Here is a 14891-nt window from a genome sequence, read left to right on the forward strand (position 1 = left end):
TGAAGTGTGTAACCTGGTGATTCACAGACCTGTACCCCTGGGGATAAAAATATATGTTTATAAAAAATAAAAAATTAAAAAAAAAAAAAAAAAAAAGGAATGTCCACTCTCACCACTTTTATTCAACATGGTTGTGGAAGTCCAAGCCACAGCAATCAGACCACAAAAAGAAATAAAAGTCATTCTAACTTGTAATGGAAAAAGCAAAACTTTCGCGACTTGCAGATGACATGATACTATATATAAAAACTCTCAGACTCCACCAAAAAGCTATTAGAAGTAATAAATGAATTCAGTAAGGTTGCAGGATACAAAATCAATATACAGAAATCGTTGCATTTCTATACAATAATAATGAAGCAGGAGAAAGAGAAAATAAGAAAACAATTCCATTTACAATTGCACCCAAAACAATAAAATACCTAGAAATAAACTTAACCAAGGAGGTGAAAGACCTATACTTCAAAAACTAGAAAACACTGATGAAAAACACTGAAGATGACACAAACAACAGGAAAGATATTCCATGCTCATAGGTTGGAAGAACGAATATTGTTAAAATGCCCATACTAACCCAAAGCAATCTAAGATTTAATGCAAACCCTATCAAAATACCAACAACATTTTTCACAGAATTAGAACAAACAATCCTAAAATTTTTCTAGATATGTCTCTTCAGGCAAAGGAAACAAAACCAAAATTAAACTATGGACCATGCGAAAATAAAAAGGTTTTGCACAGCAAAGGAAACAAAAAAAACAAAACAAAACCTAATGAATGGGAGATTATAATCACAAGTGATATATCACTAAGGGATTAATATCCCAAATATATAAAAAACATACAACTCAGCACCAAGATAATAATATTAACAATAATAATGTGATTAAAAATTGGCAAAAGGGGGTGCCTGGGTGGCTCAGTGGGTTAAAGCCTTTGCCTTTGGCTCAGGTCATGATCCCAGCATCCTGGGATTGAGCCCCACATTGGGCTTTCTGCTCAGTGGGGAGCCTGCTTCCCCCCCCCCCGACCTGCCTCTCTGCCTCCTTGTGATCTCTCTCTGTCAAATAAATAAATAAAATCTTTTTTTAAAAATTGGCAAAAGACCTAAAAAAACATTTTTTCAAGGAAAAACATATAGATGACCAACAGACATCTGAAAAGATGCTCAATATTACTAATCATTAGGGAAATGAAATTAAAGCCACAATGAAATTCACTTAACACCTGTCAGAAGGGCTAAAGTCAAGACAAGAAATAATAAGTGTTGACGAGGCTATGGAGAAAAAGGAACCCTGATGCATTGTTCATAGGAATGTAGATTAATGCAGCCACTATGAAAAACCGTATGGAGGTTCCTCAAAAAATTAAGAATAAAATTACCATAAGATCAGTAATTAGCTATTTACTCCAAGAAAATGAAAACACTAATTCAAAAAAGACATATGCACCTTATGTTCATTGCGGCATTGTTTACAATAGCCAAGATACGGAAGGAACCCAAGTGTCCATCCATAAATAAATAGATAAAGAAGATGTAGCATATATATGCAATGGAATATTACTCAGCCACAAAAAAGAATGAAATCTTGCAACTTGCAACAACATAGAGGGACCTATGGGGTATAATGCCAAGCAAAATAAGTAAGTGAGAGGAAGACAAATACCATATGATTTCATTCATATCTGAAATTTGAGAACCAAAGCAAAGAAAAAGGAGACCAAAAAATAGACTTAAATATAGGGAACAAACTGGTGGTTACCAGAGGGGAAATTGGTGGAATCATGGGTAAAACAGATAAAGGGGATTGAGAGTACACTTATTTTGAAGAGCACTGAGAAATGTATAGAATTTTTGAATCATTATATTGTATACCCGAAACTAATACAACACTGTATGTATAATATAATTTAAAAAAATAAAAATTTTTAAAAAAATAATGTTTGCATTTGCACCAAAAAAAATAAAAAATAAAAAAATAAAAACAAAATAAAGCAAAAAACCTCCTTTTAGAAATATAAGAAAAAATGATTTAATTATCTAACAATGGTTGAGTTACCTTAACAAGTACTTTGTCTTAATGAACCCTCACCTCAACCCTACTAGAGAAGCATAATTCAATGTTTACTCTCCTTCCACAGGTGAGAAAACAGGTTTCAAGAGGTTCCATGATTTGCCCAAGTGTTACAAGCCACTTGTGAGATGAGGACGTGGGCCTGGACTATCTGGCTTCTGTGCCCGTACATCTACCCACTGCTAACACTGCCCTGCTCTTTCCCCACTAACTCTCTGCCCCAGAGTCTCAGTGACATAAAAACTGAGCAATTCCCTAGCTAACTAGTAATTCTATTTCTTCTCATGCAGTCATTTGAATCAATTTAACTGTGATGAGTGATAAACAACAACGTGTTTATGCAGAGATCCAGAATAAAGTTTGTGTCCATGTCATGAGGGGTAAGGAACACAGGCTTTGTAATCATAGCAGACTGATAAGAATCTTGTAATTCAATAATGTGATACATTTTACTGTGAGATTTTTGCCTCCCAGTATTCCTTTTCTTAACTCCTTCCTCCTCTCCAGAAATCATATTCTTTTATTTTTTTAAAGAAAGGAACATTATTCTTTTTCTTTTTCTTTTTTTAAGATTTTATTTATTTATTTGAGAGAGAGAGAATGAGAGAGAGAGCATGAGAGGGGAGGGTCAGAGAGAGAAACAGACTCCCCGCTGAGCAGGGAGCCCGATGTGGGACTCAATCCCAGGACTCCAGGATCATGAACTGAGCCAAAGGCAGTTGCTTAACCAACTAAACCACCAGGCACCCAAGAAACCATATTTTTAAAAGCCAAAGCCTTTTACTACTAAGAGCCAAATTTCTGGAATTCAAAAGCTGAGGCCAAAAGAACAAAGCAGATTCTATCAAGAATATTGGGGAGAACCATGTTACCTACCCTAAAGGGCAAGTTTGTGTCTACAGTGTGTATGGCCCCAGGAAAATATTTTTTGTGGTGTTTTGCCTATCTAAAATTGTATTCAGGGGCACCTGGGTGCCTCAGTCAGTTAAGCTTCTGCCTTCAGCTCAGGTCGTGATCCCAGGGTCCTAGGATGGAGTCCCACATCGGGCTCCCCAGGGAGCCTGCTTCTCTCTCCGCCTCCCCCTGCCACTCTGCCTGTTGTGCACTCTCTCACTCTCTCTCTCTGACAAGTAAATAAATAAATAAAATCTTTAAAAATAGTAATAATAATAAAGTTGTATTTAAAAATACATTATGAGGGGCACCTAGGTGGTTCAGTCAAGGTTAAGTGTTGGACACTTCAACTTGATTTTGGCTCAGGTCATGATCTTAGGGTTGTGGGACTGAGCCCCATGGTGGGCTCTGTCCTGGGAATGGAATCTGCATAAGATTCTTTCTCTCCCTCTATCCCTCTCCTGTTCCCTCTCCCTCTTAAAAAAAAAAAAAAAAATACACACATAATGAAATTCTTAGCCTCATGTGAGGTATTGTGATTTAACAATGAAAACTTATAATAATAGGCAGAGAGGAGGTACTTTGGTGTTTATTTACTGTCTAGGAAACGCATGTAAAGGTTCTTCATTCTGTGTTTCACATGAAAGTCACCCAAAATCAGCCTGTGAGCACCACCTGGACAATTCCATGAAAAAAATACTATGCCAGCTAGTCAGAGCCATTTCCCCCTCAAACTACCTTTCTGTCCCAAGCCGGTCATGGGTCCCTGGGAGAACTTCATAGGCCGGAGTCCTACTGCTCCTTGACTGAAGCCACATTGACAGAGAGGGTCAAAAAGTGCCCCCGGAAGGCTGAATGGGACAAGGGCCCAAATGGATTCCAGCATAGCCCCCAGGGTGCTCCACTTAGATGGCACTGAGCACCCTGGCAGGGGGGTGGCCCCAGAAGGGGACTTAGAAACTTAGCAAAAAGCACCCTTCACTTGTTGGGCCTACTGAGGTATAGGCCCTAGAGCCAGAGTCCTACTTGCCCCAGTCTAAGGCCAGTACTGACAAAGTGTCATCCAGTCTGGAAAAGGGAAAAAACAACAGAGGCTGGATCAGGGAATAAGGTCACTTGGAACCCAACACTCTGCAGACTCCTGTCCCAATTACCCCTTTCTCACATGGGAGAGCGTGGAGAAGAAATAGCCTTATTTAAAGAGAACTGGAGAAAACAAAATAAAAAATCCTCTCCCAGAGTTTGGAGGAATGGTAACTCATATCCAAGAGTATAATTAGAGTACCCTCAGCAATTACTTAACTATCCTTAATTTCAATGTCTTCACCTATAAAATGGGGATTGAATATTAGCTTCTAAGAACTGCTGTAAGGATTTAATGAGCTAATACAGGTTACATGTCTTGCATACATGAGGCATGAAAGAAATGCTAAAATATATTTTCATGTAATTATTTAATAACTACAAATTGGGTATTAGGTGTAGGAAGCAACAAGAGAAAGAAGCAACTTCTCCATCACCAAGGAGTTTATCCTTTAACTGTACTAACAGCAACTCACAGAAACAGGAAACCAAGAAGAACCACCTAAATATAAATCTGAAAAGGGTGATAGGGATACAACAGAGAGACAGAGAAAAGGCATGAATAGAGATTACTGCATTTTTTTGGGAAGGCCTCCTAGATCAAGAGAGGAACAAAAGTGGGAGAGAAGGAAGGAGCACTTGCAGTGGAGAACACCAGCACTGGAGCCCAATGGGCGCAGCTTTCATAATGAGAAATGAGATCCCTAATGCCCCAACGCAGGTTTGGTAATTCTTTCCTATTATAATGATCGTCAGCAGAGACGCCAAGAAATGCATTGGCATGCTGCAAGCTATTTCATATAGTGCAAATAAACACAGCAAGAAGCTTGCTAACTCTGACCTTTCGAAAACAAAGCCCTGCTGACTTGTATGCTTGACAAAGGCAAGTGTACGAGTTTCCTAAGAGGATCAGGACACAGGTATATCCATACTAAGTTTAGAAAGTGTTGGAGGCCTGGTGAAAAAGATACCAGAACAACAGACAGAGGTGTGACTCTGAGCTAAAGCAGCTGCTTGGCACCACAAAGACGAGTTAGCTCTTGCACGCTGTAAAAATTGAGAGCGGGGCGCCTGGGTGGCTCAGTCAGTTAAGTGCCTGCCTTCGGCTCAGGGCGTGATCCCAGGGTCCTGGGATCAAGCCCCGCATAGGGTTCTCTGCTCAGCAAGGAGCCTGTTGCCTCCTCTCTCTCTCTCTCTGCCTGCCTCTCCACCTACCTGTGATCTCTGTCAAATAAATAAATAAAATCTTTCAAATTAAAAAAAAAAAATGAAAGCTACTGTACTACCTTAAATGGAAAATTAGGATACAGAGGTAAGGGAGCTAATGTCCACTAAGGGAGCAATTCACTTTCCACACAGCTCACAGAGATTCGTAAGCCTGGAAGCACCCAGTAGGGGTCTGGCAATTGGACAGGAACTTCAGCAGTCGCTCCCTCCTGGGGGACATCCATTCCTGGCTCCTCAAGTGCTCTCACAATACCATGCTGGGAAATGTTTACCAGTAGGCTCTGTATGAGGAGCCTTAATTTGAAGCTTTTGCTGGTTTCTTTTGGGTAAAAAAAATTCCCTTCAGGGCCTTTCAAGCTGCAAATGTGCTGTCCCTGAACACAGAGATGGGGAAAGAGAACCGCTGTGGGTTTTGGTAGCACCACTCCCTGTGTCTCAAAAAGTGACTCAGCTTCTCAGCACCCCTACTCAGTGGATCAACTTGCACACTTCTCTCCTCTACTCCCAGCTTTCCTCATACTACTTTTACCTCTGTGAACCTTCCCGCCACCAGCTCTGTCTCATTGTTCAAACTCCGGGAGAGAGGAGGTCTGATTGAATTAGCCATTCCCCAGCTAGAAGGGAGAGCTCCCCATGGTTGGAACTCTCTGCCAGACTTAACTGCATCTCTAATGCAATCAGAAGTGATTATGTCCATGGCTGGTGCCTACTACCAAGGCAAAGAGTTTGTTCTGGAAGGCATAAGAACATTTTAGAAGGGGATGGCCTAATACAGCAGGCACCTTAAACAGGCTATCCAAAGCTTTACAGCATAAGCTTAATTGTGTTTGTGTTAGACCAATTGCTTTAGTAGCATTTGGAAACATCTTTATCTAAATAAACTCCATTCCCGCTGGCTTGCCCTGTTTCACACTGATCAGGGTCCACCCAAAAGTGGCACTGCAGCGAACTGTCCAAAGCGGGACAAACTGTCCAGAACAGGAGATCAGAGGGGGAGCCAGGTCCCACAACAGTTACTTTGTCTTTTTCTGGGACCTTAGACAATCTCACGTAAACTTTCCAAATCTAAGTTTCCTCATGAATGAAATGAGAAAATTGCTTCTGCCCTACCAAATTATAGAGGTTGTTTTCCTGAAGTGAAAAGGAGGAGGAAGAAGAGGAGGAGGAGGAGGCCTGCCCTTACTTATAGAAGTGAAATTTAAAGTTTTTAAAGCAAAGTTAACTTTTTTTTCAAACATGTAAGTATTCGGTGTGAGACTGGAGCTACTCTAGTTGAAAGAGGCGGTCGCAAGGAGAGGCGAGGACCCAACCTGTGTGGCCTCCCTCCAGCCCGCTCTACCCTGTCCCGGTTGATGGAACCCCAGCAGGACTCAGACCACCACCGGAAAATGACTAGCCTGTACAAATGAAAGGTATTTTGATATCCAGAAATTCTCCTCCAAGTGTCAACTTGGGGAAAAAAAAAAAAAAAGTATTTCTCCACAAAAACATTCAGTAATCCTAGAAACAAACAAACAAAAAAGTATCTCTGGAAATTTTTATTGTGAACAAAATTGAGAAGTATTTTAACAAGAAGGTGTTGAGACTACTGGAACCACAATTTCTAATCTCCTACTGGGAGCTAAGTCACGAATGACCCTTACTTCTACCAAAGGTACAACAAAATATGTGGTATCGTTGTTGCAGAGGGAGGAAGAGAGAAATAGGTTCATTTTATCCTAATCTCCTATCTTATTTTTGCTTCCTATTTTTCTATTTACTGCAATGCACACCAATCTGATCTGAATTAGAATGAGCAGAAAAAAAAAGCCACATATGCAAAAGTGCATTTATTATGGTTGTTGTTAATAATAATACTATTTTGGGGGCGCCTGGGTGGCTCAGTGGGTTAAAGCCTCTGCATTCGGCTCAGGTCATGATCCCAGGGTCCTGGGATTGAGTCCCGCATTGGGCTCTCTGTTCAGCAGGGAGCCTGCTTCTCTCCTGGCCTCTCTGCCTGCTTGTGATCTCTTGTCTGTCAAATAAATAAATAAAATCTTAACGTCTTTACATTATCCTCCAAAACCATTTTTTTGATGGTATCAGTACTTTGGATATTATTGGATAAATACCAAAGGAGGTTTTAAGTGTTTAAAAAATATTTTGGGTTATTGGCTTTCTATAAATCTTTAATTCCATTGAGGTATAAGTCTAGCCAAATTGGAGGTCGTGGAAAGAAATAAATATAATTAATAATGTTAACAATAGCAAAAGTGCTTTTATGCTATAACCTTTTACAGTCATCTTGAAATCAGATGAGAGTAGATCAACAATGTTCTGTCATCCATAATTTCTGGTCAAAGGCATAAGCCACAGTTAACATGATCATCTACCAGCCTATGTCATATAGTCATGGTATCAATCAGGGTCCGAATAGGAAAAAGAATTACAGATCTTCTGGGTTCCTGGAAGGCTCGGTAGGTTGAACCTCCATTCGACTCTTGGCTTCAGCTCTGGTTGTGATCTCAGAGTCCTGAGATGGAGCCCCACATAAGGCTCCACACTCAGTGAGGAGTCAACTTCACAGTCTCTCTTTCCCTCTCCCTCTGCTTTTCCCCTGCTAACATACTCACTTTCTCTCTCTCTCTAAATAAAAAAATAGATCTTAAAAAAAAATAAATTACAGATCTTTCTCAACTATAAAATGGGGGGGTCATAATATCAGCTTCTAAGAACTGCTGTAAGGATTTAATGAGCTAATATAGATACATGTCTTGCTTCTAGGAGGCACTAAAGAAATGTTAAACGTTATTATAAATATTTTCATGCAATTATTTAATAACTGCAAATTGAGCCTCCTTGGGGTTACATCCTAGTAAACCCACCCTAAATTGAAATTTTTTAACTTGAAAATATGATTAATACACCTTACCTACTGAATATCATTAGCTTACTAGCCTGCCTTAAACATGTTCAGAACACTTACAATAGCCTGCATTTAGGCAAAATCACCTAACACAAAGCCCATTTTATAATGAAGTATTAAATGTCTCAGGTAATTTATTGACTATTGTACTGAAAGTAAAAAACAGAAGGGCTGTGTAGGTACAGAGTGTTTCTAAGCATATGTGTTGTTAACCCTTCCGTTTGTGGGGTTGACCGGGAGATGCAATCCACTGCTGCCCAGCATCACAAGAGTATCTACCACATATAGCTGGCCTGGGAAAGGTCCAAAATCAAAATTCAAATGAAGGCTCCTACTGAATATACTACATATTACTACATTTGCAACATCTTAAAATCAAAAAATCGTAAGTCAATCATAAATCAGAGACAGTCAGCATTAGGAAAAGTTCCAGAAAAGAATACTTACAAATATTCTAATTATAAGATTAGTAGAATGGGTAGGATATGAGGAGATTTACCAGGGATAAGGCAGAAACTCAGAATTAGCAGTAGGAGAGTTATAACCACACCCAGACTTGAAGGGATAAGGGGAAAATGAGATTATAAATGCCCAGGAGGAGAAAAATTTCACAGACCAGCGCTGTGCAACAGAAATAGAAAGAGACCCATACATAAAATTTACTTTTTGTACTGGTCACATTTTAAAAAATTAGACAAATGAAATTAATAGTGCTCTTTATTAATCCAATGTGTCATTTCAACATTTAATTAATAGAAAAATTGTTAATGAGATCTCTTACATTATTTTTTTGTAAGTCTTTGAAATCCAGTGTGTGTTTTACAGTTACAACATGTCTCAATTTCAGCTTGCCATATGGCAAGTGCTCAGTAGCCACATGTGGCTAACGGCTACTATGCTGGACAGTACAAGTGTATACAGCACCGACCACCTTGATCTCCTGCTACAGTAGGGGTGGTAGGAGAATGGACATTGGCCAAACCTAACCAAAAGCCAGTGGCAGAGGACCCCACTGATACAGTCCATACAGGTCAGAAAGTCTGAATGGAATAACTTTCATTATCTTTAACCATCGCATTGAGTGATAGATAGTCTCAAGATCTGAAATGGAAGGGTATGGATGGAGAGGTTTGCTAACAGACTATTCCAAGTATTGTATTAAGTGTACCTAACCTGTATATAACTGTTTCTGGAAATTCATGGAATGAGAGATAGAGGTGTGAAAATGCACAGCAGGCAACACTCCATGAAAAGAATCACCTGGGATGATTTGGGCAAGAATGCACTGATACCAGTAAAATTCAGAGTAATCTTTCATCCGTCAGTACAGGGATTGCTGGCCATTTGATACATATGCTTTAGGGTTAAGGTCATTCCCTTTGATTCCTAGTTTGTTAAATATTTTTATCATGAATTAATTTTGGATTTTGCCAAATGCTAGTTCTATAGCTGTAGTCAAGAACTGAAGAATGTGAGCTTTTACCTTACTTGCAGGTTAAGTTAGCTGGTCACAAATCCATGGTGGCTGGCAGAAGACATGAGACTCCAGGGTCAGAATCAAGAGACTTTTTTATCCATGGCATAGCAAGAAGCACAAATGTCAGCATATTTTTGTCAGGTTCCCCTTGCCCCAAAGTCCCATGGGAAAAACAGATGTACCCACATGGAGCCTGCAAAGGTGGTAGGTGGCATTACACGAAATAAAACCTAAGTTTAGAGAACAAGTCTTAAAATGTTAGTGTTCTGCTACAGAGGGAGACATTTTTATTATAGCAGACAATAACCATGCCTGCCTTTTGCTTCAGGGGGAAACACTATCTCTATTTTCCAAGGCCATTCACTTTACATGCATACTTATCAGATAGTCCTAAGCAAATAAGAATCAATGTCTCGATTTGCAAGATGTGTGGAAACATGAGAATTGTGTTCCAACAATTTTTCCAAAATGGTACATAGTAACATCAATACATTTTCTAGAGTTGAAAAACTTCATGTTCCTTGGATAAATTCTCCTTTGTTGTGATGCAATTTTTATACATATCTGGCTTATGATTTCCTCCTTTTTTTTAATGTTTGTGTTTTGCATCTATGGTTAAAAAATAATTGTAACTATAAATTATACTGCTTTTATTATTGTTGTTTTGGTGTCAAAGATATACTAGCCTTATAAAAATGAGGTAGGTTAAGTTTTTCTCTTTTTTCTAGTTACTGAGTGAGAATATATAAAATAAGAATTTCTGTTATTTAAAGATAAGGTAAGATTTAGCCTAGAGAATAATCTACACTTTGTCTCTTTAAGGGAAAGAAAGAAAGAAAGATTATTGTTGGGGTTAATGTAGAGCATGAAATCAGCCATAATACCTGGCTCTATAAAATGTAATACGGAGGCCACCAAAACACAGAAGGGTGTAGCCGTAGGTCTTTGGAATGCTGAGGCCTGTGGTAGGAATTACTACTCCACTATAGGAATGCCATTGGGGAATGGCATTCCTGGAAGATTCTCAGCCCAAAGAGCCTTCCTGTGATCTAAGCTATGTTTAGCAGAACTCGTAGAACACTGGTATCTTTCCCGTAAACAGATCCTCCTAGTTCCAGTAAGACCCCTTGTCACACACGTGCTTGAGAAACAGTGATAAGGATTTCTGGTTATTCTGAAGGACCAATAAAAGTAAGAGCAAAGAAAGGCAAAGGTCTGACCCCCTTGCCTTCTCTATTTCACAGCAAAATTCAGAGTAATCTTTCATCTATCAGTACAGGGATTGCTGGCCATTCCCAGCAAATGAAATTAATAGTGGTCTTTATTAATCCAATGTGTCAGATTATTAATTCCATTTTTCTAGTAGTTATCTATCTAATTCTTGTGCTGATTTTGGTAATGCAATTTTTCTCAGAAACTATCCATTTTCCTACATAAATTTGTTCCTACTATTCATTTATGATTTTTTTTAAATTTTCACTTTTATACTCATATCCTTTTTCAAATATATCCATATATAATCTATATACCTCTTATATACTCTTCCCCCCAAAAAATCCAAAATGTTTCTTTATGCCCTCTTTCCTTTTTCTTAATCAGGAGTTTGTATAGAATTAGTTCTCGGGGTGCCTAGGTGAATCAGTCTATTAAGCAACAGATTCTTGTTTCAGTTCAGGTCATGATCCCAGGGTCATGAGATTGAGCCCCATAACAAGCTGGAGGCTGCGTAAGACTCTCTCTCCCTCTCTCTCTGCCCCTCTCCTGCTTCCTCTCTTGCTTGCTCTCTCTAGGAAAAAAAAAAAAATTCTTTCAAAGTACTAGTTGGGGATTATGTTGATCTTCTTTGTTTTTGTTTTTGTTTTTTTTACTTCTATAATACTACTCTCATCTTTATTATCTCTTATTATAGTTTTATGTTCATTTATTCTTATTTTCATCCTTGTAGTTTCTAGGATGGAATCTGAATCATTTATCTTCAGACCTTCTTCTTTTTAATGAAGTTACCTGTAAATCCTGCTTTAGTTCTATCTCATAAGTTTTGATAGTTTATTTTTGTACAGCTTTTGAATTGTGTTTCCTTCCTTAACCCATATTATTTAGAAATAGGATTTCATATTACTAAATGCATAGCAATTTTTCAACCAGCTTTTTTACTCACTTGTGGCCAGAGAACTAAAAATATATATTCTCCATTACTGGAGAAGATATAAAGAGGTACATACAGAATTAAAGATATATGAAGAGATTATTGATTTTACCTTTTTTTGAGAAAGAGAGAGAGAGAGCGTGCGTGCACGAGAGCATGCACACAAGCATGGGGTTGGTGCAAAGGTTGAGGGAGAGACAGGATCTGGAAATAGGCTCCACAGCCAGCGTGTGGAGCTCGATGTGGGGCTCCATCTCACCACCACCTCACCACCAACCCAGGAGTCGGAGGGTTAGCATCAGGAGTTGGAGGGTTAGCACCAACTGAGTCACCCAGACACCCCTAAATTTTACTTTTAATGCTTGCATAACCTACTTGTTTAATATTCTTCAACTCCCAGTTTCATTATATATTTCACACACACACGCATATATTTCTTTTAGTTTAAATGCTATTTCACTTGAGGACCTCAGCTTTCTTTCATTTGTATTTACACATTAGATCTTGGCATCCCTGCAATTTCAATTTTTCAGTATCATTTGGTTTTGTTATTTCACTTGGATGCAGGGTACAGCTGACTGAGGTGTTTGGGTTTTTGTTTTTTTTAAGATTTTATTTATTTATTTAAGAGAGAGTAAAAGCAAGAGAGATCACAGACGGGAGAAGGAGAAGCAGGCTTGCCCCTAAGCAGAGAGCCAGATGTGGGGCTTGATCCCAGGACCCTGAGATCATGACCCAAGCCTGTATACCTGTATTTACCTCCTGTTCATTTAAAAACTGGATCGCATTGCTATTATTTTGGTGATTCATTTTAGCATATTTAGATTTTTTTTTAAGATTTTATTTATTTATTTATTTATTTAAGAGAGAGCATAAGCACGGGAGGGGGCAGAGGAGGAGGGAGAGGGACAACCAGACTCCATACTGAGCATGGAGGGGATGCAGGGTTCATCTCAAGACCCTGAATCATGACCTGAGCTATAATCAAGTCATTAGCGTATTAAGATTCAAACTTAAAATCTTTCTAACAAGAGCTTGAAATATGTAATACTTATATTTGTAACTAAAACAATGACTACAGTACACTGAAACCCCTTTAAAGTTCGACATCTTATTATTTTTACATAGAGCTTCACTTTTTACTCTTTTTAAATAGAGCACTTTTTGTAATCAATACTTAATTAAATTTGCCAACATATTTCATTAAATGCTATGTTCATTCTTGTTTCTCATGCTCCACATCTTCCTTCTGTGGTCATTTATTTTTTCTTACCAAAGAAAAATTCTTTTAGTGGATGCAAATGAGAAATTCTCTTACACTTTATGTGACCCAAATTTGCTTTATTTGCCCTTACTCTTACATGATTTTTGTATATACAATTCGAAGTTTACTTAAGATTTTTTATTTAGCACTTCTGAAATACCACTCCATTCTCTCTGGCATCAACTGCCATACTAAAAGGTTGCTGTTTGTCTAAATGCTGCTAATCTGCACAGTATTTTTGTACTTTCTCCAATAACTTTGAAGATTTTCCTTTATTCCTAATGACCTCATCTCATAATGTTTCTTAAAGTGAATTCATTACGATTTATATGGTTTTATACTAAGAGTATTTGAGGGATAATTGTAAATTCTATAAATTTTATTGATTGATTGATTGATTGATTGATTAGATTTTATTTTTTTATGAGAGAGAGGGCATGAGTGGGAGGAGAGGCAGAGGTAGGACAAGCAGACTCCCTGTTGAGCGGGGAACCCAATATAGGGCTTGATCCCAGGACCCTGAGATCATAATTGAGCCAAAGTCCACCACGTAACTGACTAAGCCACCCAGGCACCCCTAGAAATTTAATCAACAGTCATCTTTCATGTATTGATTCTTTAATATTTCTTCTATTCTCATTTTATAACTTATATTAAATCAATAATAGAGCTCCTCAATTAATCTTTCATGTTTCTTTACTACTCTTCCATATTTTGTCTGTCTATGCTGCATGAGGAAGAGCACTTGAGGTCTACAAGCTTACTTTTCTCTTTTTGACTATGTCCCTTTAAGAGCCTGCCCCAATATACTATATTTTTATTTCATTGACTACTTTATTTCCAAGATATTTGATTCAATCTACTAATACATTATTTTATTCCTACTTTTGTCTCACACCTTTCTGTTCTTTTAATAACCATTTCAAATTCTTTCTCAGGCTTCTCTAAAATTAATCAGAAGTTTATGTTCTGATCATTTGTTTTCTGCCCATGTGGTTGTCTTTCTTAGCATCACATTTTTTTTCAAAAGTTTTGAAATTTCTGTTCATAAGCTAATTTCTAGTAACAATTTTTAAATTTTATTTCTCTTTCTTTTTTCCATTCTTATTCCTGCATGTCTAATGGATGGAACTGCAATAGTCTCCATCCAGCTGATACAGAACTAGTTCTTCTGATGACAGCGATTGCCCTGTGTGATATTAATACTACTTTTTCAGAACACCTTTTGTGAGATCCAAATCTAGATTAGGTGCCACTCCAATGCTTTTCCACCTGGACACTATAATTGCTATTTACTCTTGATTTCTGCTGTCAGCAAGACTATATGCTCTATAAGGGCAAGGTTCTGACCATGTGTTCACTGTTATATAATCCTGCACCACAAACAATGCCTGAAACAAAGTAACATTCATTAAATAGCTTCTGAATGAAAGAAACAAATGTTCACATCACTGAGTAATGTTTCTAATGGTATCATGATTGTACCATTTTCTCAAGACCCATGTGGTTAATTTTGGAGCGCTACAGGTCATGAATTTTCTAGGTCGCAGGTGTTTATTTCTGAATAGTGATTTAGTAAGAACTTGGCCTCTAATTCAATCAGTACTACTTTTTGAGTTATTTTCATACTGGATGTATCTGATGGGCCAGCAGCTATGAAACCTGGCAGGAGAAGGGGATAATATCTCTACTCTGCATTTTGTTCCATTGATAGAATTACTATGAAGATTATAGATTAATTAAACTGGTTCCTGGTTATCATAATACCCTCTTTGAAAATACAACGGTTCAAAATCTGTGGGACACAACAAAGGCAGTCC

Source organism: Mustela nigripes, chromosome 5 (assembly GCF_022355385.1).
Source record: "Mustela nigripes isolate SB6536 chromosome 5, MUSNIG.SB6536, whole genome shotgun sequence".
NCBI classification, from domain to species: Eukaryota; Metazoa; Chordata; class Mammalia; order Carnivora; family Mustelidae; genus Mustela; species Mustela nigripes.